At 31.4% G+C, this 12,954-nt stretch overlaps 1 pseudogene; it reads left to right on the top strand.

The window, feature by feature from the left end:
- LOC129289121 (NAD(P)H-quinone oxidoreductase subunit 5, chloroplastic-like) lies at positions 1–4,414 on the top strand (annotated as a pseudogene).
- The last annotated feature ends 8,540 nt before the right edge of the window (positions 4,415–12,954 follow it).

The raw sequence follows: 12,954 nt of genomic DNA, 5'->3' as shown, positions 1-12,954 counted from the left end.
TTTTTTTAAGAATTGGTTGGAATGTGTTCTTATCTATTAATAGGTTTTTGGTTCACACATCTTATTGCGGCAAATGCTTGTCTAAAAGCATTTGTAACCATCGGATAGGGGATTTTTGCTTATTATTGGGAATTTTGGGTCTTTATTGGATAACAAGTAGTTTGGAACTTCGGGATTGGTTTGAAATATTCAATAACTTGATTTCTAATAATGAGGTTAATCTTTTATTAGTTACTTTGTGTCCCTTCCTATTATTTGGCGGTTCAGTTGTTAAGTCCACCCAAGTCCCCTTCATGTATGGTTACCAGATGCTATGGAAGGGCTACCCCTATTTTCACTCTTATCCACATTGCTACTATGGTAGTGGCAGGAATTTTTCTTGTAGCCCACCTTTTTCCTCTTTTCATAGCTATACCTTCTATAATGAATGGAATAGCTTTCATAGGGATAATAACAGTAGTATAAGGAGCTACTTTAGCTCTTCCTCAAAAGGATATTAAGAGAAGTTTGGCCTATTCTACAATGTCTTAATTTGGTTATATGATGTTACCTCTAGGTATGGACTCTTATCAAGCCGCTTTATTTCATTTGATTACTCATGCTTATTCAAAAGCATTGTTGTTTTTATGATTTGGATCCATTATTTATTCAATGGAAGCTATTGTTGGATATTTTCTAGATAAAAGTCAAAATATGGTTCTTATGGGTGGTTTAACAAAACATGTGCCAATTACAAAAATCGCTTTTTTAGTGGGTACACTTTCTCTTTATGGTATTTCACCCTTTGCTTGCTTTTGGTCCAAAGATGAAATTCTTAATGATATTTGGTTGTATTCATCAATTTTTGCAATAATAGCTTGTTACCATAGTAGGATTAATTGCATTTTATATGTTTCAAATATATTTACTTGTTTTATTAGTAATGTCAAGGTGGACATACATGCCATGTGACATAGCACATATGATGACAACTTACTAGTTTGAACTTTCAATGCTCATCATTTTCATATACAATATTCTATTGGAGTGATTTAAGTGCTCACACAAAACTTATTTCACAATCTATCTAATAGCATAAGTTTCACTTTAATCAGATATCTTAGTTGAAAATTGGACACTTGGATGTCAATGATCACTTTTTTGTTATTTTCATGCATCTAAGTGCCCCAATCCCTAAACTTATTTCATTAGCCACAACCAAGGGATAAACCACATCTAATATACAAATATACACCTAGTTATAACATCAAATACACATTTCGATTCAAATTTGACAACTCAAACACCTTGATTTTCACAAAACAACATCATATTGCATATTTACAGATAATTAACCTCTTTGGCCAAATTCTACATATTGCATCAATTCGAAACATACTAACATTCACTTGTACTAGCATTTTAACTCTCTTACCACATTTACTACAAACACACATCTCAAGGCTAAGATGCACATGTCATATCATCTCATACAAGTGCAACCAAAATGTATATGCTTCTTAATTGGCAACTTATAAACACACGCACGCACGCATGCACGCACATAAATTCATGATGCAATTTACAATGATAAGGCCATACAATAATAGTCCTACTACTCTTGACCCAAATCTTTCCATTGGCTCCTATTCATGTATGAACTTGTAAAATAGTAACCATAAAGCAAGACAGTATCCTAGTAACTAAAATAATTCACAACTATCTATAAATAAGGAAAATTATAAATAATTGTGTAAAGCATGATTATAAAACATGTTATAATACATATAACCATAATATCACGTGCATGATCATACTATCTATCCAAACCTCCACATCTACTCCAACTGAATTTGTAGGCTACCACATTGAACCAGCCTGATTAAGCTAATCCGAGCTCACCTTCCACGAGAGAACTACCCAACCAAAGGTATTTTATCTGATGACTTCTAATATTTTATTAAATTTATTGATGTTTTTAATGTAATTTGAAGTCATTTATTTAAATTTTATTAGCAAAAATATGATTAAGTGGATGAATGTGTATGAAAATGGGCTTGAAAATATGTTAGAAGTTAGTAGACAATTATATCATCTGTTTTGGGTTTTATGCATGTAGGGAGGCCTAATTTAGGGGTCCAAAGAAGAAAATTTCAGAGCCCAAGTCAAAGGAATTAAATCCAAAGAAAAATCTGAACAGGTCATATTCACTGCAACAAAAACGCGTTTTGCTACAGCAAAGCGTGATTTTAGTAAAATGCATAGTTTTGATTGTCAACAAATTTTAGGGCTTGGGCACCTCATTTTCATGCATTCTTTACCCCTGTAGTTGCAAAACATCCAGGAAGAGAGAAAAGAACTAAAGAAGGGTTGGAGAAGCTTGGGTTTAGTGGAAAATCAAGGTTTTCACTCAAGATTGATCTTATTCAACTTTTCTTCTCCTTCTTCTCTTTACTTTGCTATATATATTGTTGATTTTACTATCATGGAAGCCATGTGTGGCTGATTTTCTCTTAATCTAGGGTAGCTATGAACTGATTCTTGGATTAGAGCATGTTTAAACCATTTATTTGAGCTTAATATTAGTTTTGTTTACTTAATTTTGTGCTTATTCGTCTACTTAATGCTTGGCCATCATTGAGTATGAATTTAGGGGTTTAGGTTTTGCCTTGGAAGAGGAAAATCTGAATTTGACCATTAGATTGAGTAATGTGGGATTAGAATTTATTTTAATTTGCCAATAGTATAGCAATATACCTATTGGGCCCATATAATCACATTAGAGTGAATTTGTGCTATTTTGTCTCTTGGGTAATTGTGTTAGAAATAGAAAATTAATTCAAAAGAGGGGTGTAATTAATCGAAAGACAATTATTCTTATTAATACTCTAGATTAACAAATTAATATTAAGTAAATTTATTTAGATAATTACATGCTCTATAAATTGAAGAAGGGATTAACCACCCTAGGTTGTCTTGATTGTTTGTGGTTGTTGGAATTTTAATTTTAATGCATTTTTCTAATTTCAATCCTTATATTGCAAAAATCAAATCCATATCTTGCTTTGCTTAACTTAAATAAAAATGGAGACTTTATTGCCTAATTACCAATTATCTTGATTCCTCATGGGATTGACCTTGATTTCCCACTTACTAATTACAAACCGTACACTTGTGGTAAAACATATTTGTGTGCATTAAGTTTTTTGGCGCCATTGCTGAGGAATTAAGGCAATTGGTGACTAGTATTAAAGGACCTTTAGTAGTTCTCAATTAAGCTTTCTTTTCTTTTCTTTTTCTTTTGAGTTGTTGTTTTGCTTAGTTTGTTTTAATTTTCTTGGTTTGAATTTGTAGAGCATTAGTAGCTTAAATTTAGGTCCATAAATATTGTGTTCAAGTTGCTTGTTTGTGTTCTTATATCTCCTTTGATTTGTGATAGTGTTCTTTGTGTTTAAAAAAAAGAAAAAAAGTTTAAAAAATGGATTTCAAGTGGAACTCAAGTGGTTTTAATGTTGAGAAAGAAATGAATTCCTTGTCTTTAATACAAGATGAATTGATTTCTTGTACGAGTTATTTAAATGAAAGGAGGAAATATAATATGCATTTGAATGCTAGTTATACTCTATGTGTTGATTCTTCTCAATATTATGGATTTTCTTGTGTTTATTGTGGACAAAGTCATTCTTGTGAGCATTGTCACTTTAACAAAGCCTCTAACTATACAGGGAATGATTTTACTAGGAGCAAAACTTATTTTGATAATTCTTTTAGTCCTAGTTGGAGTTTAGAGAAACATGAATCTTGGGATCCTCATTTAGATTATCATTCAAATGAAATGACCCCACGTTTCTATTATAATCCACATGTTGAGGAAAATGCCTGAGAGTATAAGGAAGAGTCTTGCTTAGAAAGATTAGTTGATGACCTTATGGATTCATCAAGGAAACTTACTAATTCACAAAAGGACTATGTCACTAGTGTTGAGTTAAGTACTCAAAATATTGGAATCTATGTGAATCAAATATTAGAAGGTATTGAAAAGATAAATCAACAAAACACCTACTATTATATTTCTCCTATGATATTTGATGAAGATTATTACGAGAAAGTTAAGGATAGGGAATTACATGAGAATATTGATAATGTAGAAGATGATAATGAACTTGAAACCAATTTATAGGAGAGCAGTAGCTATCTAAAAGAGGTTCCGACTATGGAGCCTAATCTTTATGATTTTGATGTTAAGCTTGATGAGCAGATCCCAATACTTGTTGCACATGACCCTTCTATTAAAATTTTGACTCTTACTGATGAGAGCCAAGTGGATTTTATTGAATGCTTTGAATTTTTAGAAGCTCCTATTTCAAATTGCTGGGATGTGCTTTCTTTGAAGAATGCTTGTACTTTAAGATTGCTAATGATTGAGGAACTATAGGTATTAATTAATGTCAATGAGAAACTTTTATATTCAAAACTTTATTGCTTGAAAAGAAATGAAGATAAGATGATTATGGGTTTGATACTTATGATTAGATGTTTGTGTTGAGAAGTCTAGCTAAAGACTATAAACGAAGTGCTTTTTAGGAGGCAACCCAAGTTTTATTTCCTTTTTACTTGTATTGTTTTTGGTTTGTTTATTTAGTTGTCTTTGGTTTGATCTTCTTTTATTTTGGTGTTTTTGTAGAATTGTAGAGTTCTTCAAGAATTTGGAGGCTCAAAGCCAAGTTTTGGAATCAAAGAATGAGCCAATAATATTTTAAGGGAATATTCTATCCTTATGCTTAATTGATGATATTTATATGTGTTTATATGGGATCAAGATCTTGTGTTGATGAATTTTTGGATTGAAAATTGTTAATTAAATGTTACGAGTTGTGGAAGTGGGTTTAGTATAATGGTTGTGTTGATTGGGAGGTGTTTAGGCTATTTTCTTTGTGAGTTTTTACTTAATTTGCATATTTTTCTTAGATTTTAAGTATTTTTGTTCTTTGTTTTGTTCGTCTCAACGAAAGAGGATTTTGCCCCAGCAAAGTGTCTCTCTATGTTCTTGTCAAAAATTCCAGAGAGTACTTTGGCTGCAGTAAAATTTCATTTTGCTCTAGCGATAGATGCCTTTGTCACTTTTCATCAAAAATTCCAGAGAGCACCTTCGCTGTAGCAAAATCTCATTTCGCTCTAGCGGTAAATGCCTTTGTGACTTTTCATCAAAAATTCTAGAGAGCACCTTCGTCGTAGCAAAATCTTATTTTGCTCTAGTGATAGATGCCTCTATGAATTTTTACCAAAATTTCAGAGAGCACTTTCACTAAAGTGAAACTTTGTTTTGCTGGAGCAAAGGACTATTCTGTGAAATTCTTAACCAACTTACAGAGAACACCTTCGCTGGAGCGAAATCTTTGGTTGAGTTTTAAAAAAATTCTTAAATAATTTTTTTATTAGTTTAATATTAATAAATTTGTAAATATTTGTTAAAAAATTAATATTTAAAAAAATTAAAAAATTTAATTCAAAAATATTTTGTCTTGTTTGTTTTAATTAATTTGAAAAAAAATTGAAAATTACTTAAAAAAACTTGTTGCTTTGTTTGTGTGTATATTTTTTTTCTCTTTTTCTTATACATTTAAAATTAAAAAAATATTTTCTTCTCTTTTTATTGCTTGTGCTTTTCCTACTTTGAATTCTATCATAGAGATTTACTCTTCTCTTGTTCCTTTAGTCATCAACCCTCCTATTTTGTAATATTTGGTGGCACTTACCTTGTTATCTACTGAAGGATGACATGCTTTTACTCATAGTTGGATGGCTAAGAAAGGACAAACATCAAAGAATTCCAATCAAGTATCATCAAATGAAAGTTAAGCCGTCTAGATGAAGCAACAATTGGATTCCATGCAAGATTTAATTAAAAGAATGGAAGAGAATTAATGTGCCGGATTTTAAGCTTTGAGCTCCATCATTGGCTCCTTCTCTTGCTACTTTTGTTGTTGTCCTGAGCTTCTATCCTGATGGAATTCTATTTTTTTTCTTATTGTTAGATTTTTTTTCCTTTTTCTTTGACTACTTAGTTTGGCCCTTATTCTCTTTGGGTTGTAATTGATAATTCACAGCTTACTATTTGATAGTCTGTATTAAATTTCTTTGTCTCCAACTTATCCACTTTTCTATTTGATGCTATTAGTAGGTACCGTATTCTCTTAAAGATATGTTACTCTCATTCCTCTCTCAAAGTCTTCTATCTATCAACTCACCACGTCTGTTGGTCAAGAGAGTTTCAGTGTCCCTATCTCCTTATTTGTTTTCTTTCTTTAAACATTAAGGACAATGTTTAATTTAAGTGTGGGGGAGGGGGTACTTGCTATTACATTTGGTATTTTGCTTGTCCTTGAATTTTTTTAAGAGTTGGTTGTATATATTTGTACATAGTTTTTAAAAAAAAGTTTGAAAATTTTGAAAATCTCATAAACATTTTTGTTTTAGTTAGTTTGTTTTGGTGTCTTTTTGGTTAATGTGGCCAAGGTTGGATTATTTTAAACTTGAAATAATTAAATTTGATTAAAAGTCGATTCTACCTTCCTAAAATTTTAGTAAATAGGCAATGGATTAGTTTGGATAATTGACAATAGTTTGTCCAAAAAGCTTATGAGAATTTTGATCCTAAATGTCCATTTCCTTTAAGTGGAAGTACACTTATTGTGATTCTATTTCGAGAACTTGTTTTAAATTTGTGTTGAGATTTGTAATAGCCATTTGCATACATAAAAATGATTTAGGCATTCATTTTCTTAGTTAGTATGGCCCAATATCCATCCCTTTTTCACGTGAATCCTTTGTTTCACCCATTTGAGCCTTGGCCTTATTTTTAAAAAAAATCATCATTAGCCTTTTTGCTAAGATTTACCCACTTTTCATTCATTTTTATTCCCATTTACTACTTTGATTAGTGCTAAGTGTTACATCCATGAAAGAAAATGAAGGACTTAGAATTTTGTTGGGGTTTTATAAGTGGTTCAAAAGAAAAAGAAAGAGGAAAAAAAAGAAGAGAAGATAAAGAAAGAAGCAAATAGAATATTGAAAGTTCTAAAAAAATGACGAATAATACAAAAAAAATCAAGTAAAAAAATTTTTGTTGATCTTCATTGATACTTCTTGTAAATAGTTGTGGTTTATCCTTCAATTTTCTAGATCCTCAATTCATATGCTTAGCACTAATTAGAGTATGTAATTTTGACCTATTGAATAATTCCATTTCATTATCCTACATAAAACATTACAACCTTTAAAAACTCCTTTTGATTTGTGTGTGCAATGGCATAATTTAGTGGAGATTAAGATGAGAAACAAGCCTATAGTAGATGGATTACAAAAGGTGAAATTGAGTGAAGTACAACCCTTAGACACCTTAAGCGTAGAGTGTAAACACTTTACTAGTGAGGGATAATCTATTGAAATTTATCTTTGCTTAATTAAGTGCCTTGCTATTATTATTTATGGAAGGAGGGAAAGATTTCTAATTAAAATTGAGTTCTTGAAAGTTTGATTACATTTGACCTTGAAACATTCACATTTTCTTTTGCCATTTTTGTATAGTTATTTTCTTTTGCTTGAGGATAAGCAAACATTCAATTGTGAGGGTTTGATAACTTCCAATATTTTATTAAATTTATTGGTGTTTTTAATGTAATTGAAAGTTATTTATTTGAATTTTGTTAGCAAAAATATGATTAAGTGGATGAATGTGTGTGAAAATAGGCTTGAAAATATGTTAAAAGTTAGTGGACTAATTATATCATTTGTTTTGGGTTTTATGCATGTAAGGAGGCCCAATTTAGGGCCCAAAGAAGAAAATTTTAGAGTCCAAGTCAAAGGAATTAAATCTAAAAAAAATATAAATAGGTCATGTTTATTGCAGCAAAAGTGTGTTTCGTTACAGCAAAGCGCAATTTTAATAAAATGCATAGTTTTGATTGTCAGCGAATTTTTAAGGCTTGGGCAACTCATTTTCATGCATTATTCATCTCCAGTAGCTACAAACGTCCAGGAAGAGGGAAAAGAGGCAAAGAAGGGTTGGAGAAGTTTGAGTTTAGTGGAAAATCAAGGGTTTCGCTCAAGATTAATTAGATTAAGCTTTTCTTCTTCTTCTTCTCTTTACTTTGCTGTAAATATTGCTGATTTTACTGTCATGGAAGCCATATGTGGCTAATTTTCTCTTAATCTAGGGTAGCTATGAACTGATTCTTGGATTAGAGCATGTTTAAACCATTTATTTGAGCTTAATATTAGTTTTATTTACTTAATCTTGTGCTTATTCATCTACTTAATGCTTGGCCACCATTGAGTGTGAATTTAGGGGTTTAGGTCTTACCTTGGAAGAGGAAAATCTATATTTGACGTTAGATTGAGTAATGTGGGATTAAAATTCATTCTAATTTGCTAATAGGATAGGAATATACCTCTTGGACCCATATAATCACATTATAGTGAATTTGTGCCATTTTGTATCTTGGGTAATTGTGTTAGAAATAGAAAATTAATTCAAAAGAGGGGTGTAATTAATCAGAAGACAATTATTCCTAATAATACTCTAGATTAACAAATTAATATTAAGTAAATTTATTTGGATAACTATATGCTATATGAATTGAAGAAGGGATTAACTACTTTAGGTTGCCTTAATTGTTTGTGATTGTTGAAATTTTAATTTTAATGCATTTTTCTAATTTCAATCCTTATTTTGCAAAAATCAAATCCATATCTTGCTTTTCTCAACTTAAATGAAAATGGAGACTTTATTGCCTAATTACCAATTAACTTGATTCTTCGTGGGATCGACCTTGATTTCCTACTTACTAATTACGAACCATACACTTGCGGTAAAACATATTTGTGTGCATCACTATCCTACTTTTGGACTATGAATTTTTCATATTACACACATAATTAGGGTGTCATTCACTCTGACACTACACCCTTTTAGGTATTAAGGAGCATATATTATGATTTCTCGGATGTTCTATGGTAACAGTCCATAACATGTTTGCTACACCAGATGTCCTATGGTACCAACCTGACCATATGGATTTCATTCTCTACTTCCCTTAAGGTAAACTCTCACCCTCACTATCATGCTCATGATTTTCACACAATGCAATCAAACACATTTAACATATTCATATCTCTTTTGTCACACCCCAATAATAAGGGTATGATCAGCATGAAATATGAGGTAAACTCAAAATCCATAAGCCTTGATTAACAAGAAATTAAGTGAAATTATCAAAATATGTAAGTTATATATATAATAATAAAGTTCATAAAACTTTAAATGTTTTTTAAAAATTTTGACAAAATCTCCCCTATAATTTGGACCTCTCAAAATTTTCATAACAACAAAACCTGTCAATCAAACCAATAGGGAGACTAGCTCCATTCCAGCAATTGCCATGATACAAAATAAGACCAAAACCTAACTATGGTACATGTGGAGTGCTAAACTATGATTACAAAATATAGTACATAATTTTTCCAAAACAATAATCACAATAGGCTTCCTTTCTTCTAAAATGGCAAAAGGGCCCCTCAATGATATACTAGAGGTATTAGGTCAGCTTCAATATCTGAAACCAAAGAAGTTATCAGTGAGTAGTGTTCCAAATTACATATATGTATAGAAATATAAGAAGACATTAATGAATGAATTTTGATTTAAAAATTTTGAAATAATGAAACATGAACTTGAACAAATAATAATAATAATCAAGAATAAGTTTTTTCAATGATACAATTATGAATTTGAATAATGTTAATAGGACAAAATAATTTATTAAAATTTATGCTGTTCCTAGAATATAAAAATTTTAAGCAATGATATGATTAGGTATAATGCTTTTAAAGAAATAACATAAAATAATGATTTTTATGTTTAAATCTAGGAGGGCTTCATCAGAATGAATAGCAAGCGTAAACACACAATCCATGAGAGTAATTAACCAAGCATGGACACACAGTCCACGAGGGTAAGTAACCAATCAAGTACGGTTGAAAGCCACGAAACAAACGCGGCTGGAGCCACGAGTCAAACGCAGACACGAGGCCCATAAAAACAAGCGTGAGTATAATGTTCACAAATAATCATCCCTCCGATTCCACGTGCGTTGGCTTGGGCATGAGGCTAGTATCTCCCATAAGTATCTTGCTAGCTAGGTATATCATGGCGCACCAAGGGCTAACAGAACTGCCATTAGCATCCAGCATTCTAAACTTAGTCCCCCTCATTAAAATTAAGTGTGTATGGAGAAACAGAAATAATTTCAAAATTCTCACTTGCAAATATTATTTAACTATCATTTTTCATTGCCCAAGATTATCATCATTTCCTTCATACACAAATCATTACAATAAAAATTTTATATCAACATAGAATTAAATAATTAAACTGCTTATGAGAAATAATATCACTTATCATATATCCTTTTTAATCATTGCTTATCAATAATATAATTTATTAGTAAAATTTAGGACGTCATCATTAATAAGATCATTAATATGAAAATAGGATTAACAAGAATATGTAAACAATTTATAAAACAATAATAATAATAATATTTAAATAAAGAAGAATTTTATAAACACTTTACTAAAAATATATTCAAAACGCCACTCACTCACCTGAGAATTTTTTCAATAATTCTAAAACTTGACCCCCTTCAAGTTCTCTTATTTCAATGACTCTCCAAATAATCTGACACATGACCCAATAATCTTCTTGTCATTATGAATTTTCCTTCTTATAATAAACAAGCAAAATTAACATTCAAACCCTTCAATAATTCTTTAAATTCCTTATCGACCTCTAAAACTCTCACTAGACCCTCTAACAACTTTTATCAAGGAGATCAACAATATTTAGCAACATTCAACCTTAACCATTAACTCAGCTCTTATTCCAAACTTAACAAAAATCTTAATTATTATATAATTTAACAATTTCCCTTTAGGTGCTACACGATTCCAATGGACAGTTTAGATTTATAACTGGTATGTAAAGATATATATTTCATCAAATAACATTTATAACCCCAAGCAATAACTCATGTCACCATACCTACAATCCTTCAAGCTTTATTATGTAAATGTAACAATATTCTTTCAAGCATTTTTACAAGTATCTTGACTACACTAAAGTTTAGTTCATATTAAGAACCCAGCAGTTTAATCAATTTCCAACAAAATTCCAGCATCGTCAGGGATACAAAGCATCTCAAATTGAATCTCAATAAACACTACTTGGGCAGCAACTAAAATTAACAATTTGAACTAAGAAAGAAAAATATTCTAAAATATATATACTCATTCAACAAGCTTCTTCCCTCCTTATTTTAGACAACTAAGAAATTCAATTTTTCCCTTCTCACAGTAACAACCAGTTGTAACAATTATAACAAAACTTCAGCTCCCTACTTCAACAGCCACGACAGCTTAAAGAGAAAAAAAAAAAAAAAAAACAACACTCATCGGCCGAAAGAGGAAAGGGATCATGCTTACCTCATGCACACATGTAAAACCAACAACTAAGGAGGAAGAATGGATGAAAGCTGAGTGCACCACCCAACACAAACTTGCGCGACAGCAGCTCCCATCAGCAACGACAGAAACAGGGAGGAGAAGAAGTTGCAGATCCAACATGGAGAAGGAGAAAGGATGTCCGACGCAACCCAAGCCACAGCAAGAATAGTGAAGGAAGAGAAGAGACTAACGTTCAGAACCCAGACACACCACGCCAGCACCGCGGAAAGAAAGAGACAGAGGAACATGAGGCAACGATAGGAATCATAACAGACTCACGGTGTGGAGGACATGAGCAAGAACGGCGAGGTTCGGCGAGCAGAGGAGGAGATTGACAGCGATGAGATCAGTCTGATTGTGAGGAAAGAGCTCGACGGTGAGGAGAGAAGAAAGCTCAAAGTCGGTGAAGAGGCCCAGTGAATGCTCTGTTTCTTACAATCACGCGAAGAAGTATATACCAAGAAGTTTGGGAAAAATTATAAAAAAAGAACAAAGGAAATTATAAAAAAGACTCAAGAAAAATTACAAAAGCCCCAAATTCTTCTAGGATTTAAAACAAAATAAAATCAACTTTGCTTAACACTTGTTTAAATAAAATATCCCTTGAGAAACAAGTTTTGTTCAATTTAAAATTTAGGGTCATTATATCTTTATCATTTAACTTTTATTTATAACACAATTAATAAATGCATGTTATTGCACAAAATCTTTTCATTTTCCCACTTTATAAGTTCTAAATCATACAAGCATAAAATATAACATATTTAAATTCACAACAACTTGTAAGTAATTAAACAAGTTAATAAATATTATAAATTATCTAATTATTTCAATCTTTTATGTACACAAGAGTTACCCATGGTACTTATTATTCTTTACAATTTCCATTGTTGAATATACACTTGAGCTGTAACAATCCAAGTATTCTAGTGAGAATTAAAATTTATGATAAGGTATTTTAAAAGTATTTTTTTTTTTTTATAAATTTGGGGAACATAGATTGGTGGCTAAGTGGAAATCTTGCTAAATATCCTTCAGTTCTTGGTTTGAATCCTCTTTTTGTTTAAGTGGAATATTTTATTTTGCCTTGTCACACGAAATTACTGAAATAGCCTTCTTTAGGGGGGAAAAACAAAGAGGAGAAAGAGGAGACAAATAGGAATCAGACTAACGCATCAACTGTTCCTTTTATCCTCTCCCATTTTCAAATGCTGTAGAAGAGGGAGAAAGAATGCTCCATTCAAACTTTCCATTCTTGCTTCTTCCTCCTCCGTTATTCAGGTCGCTGTCGAGGGTACAACAACTCATCTACGCATTCGCTGTTGCCGCGGGTACGTCACTGCTGGATTCTTCTCCTTCTCTGTTTTGCTCTGCATCCACATAACCTTCTTTTCCTCTCTTGATCTGTTGTTG

Source organism: Prosopis cineraria, unplaced genomic scaffold, assembly GCF_029017545.1.
Source record: "Prosopis cineraria cultivar Desert tree isolate PC_DT_omini unplaced genomic scaffold, ASM2901754v1 PC12, whole genome shotgun sequence".
Taxonomy (NCBI): Eukaryota; Viridiplantae; Streptophyta; class Magnoliopsida; order Fabales; family Fabaceae; genus Prosopis; species Prosopis cineraria.
The sequence above is the reverse complement of the archived record's forward strand: the minus strand, read 5'-3'. Positions and strand labels throughout refer to the sequence as shown.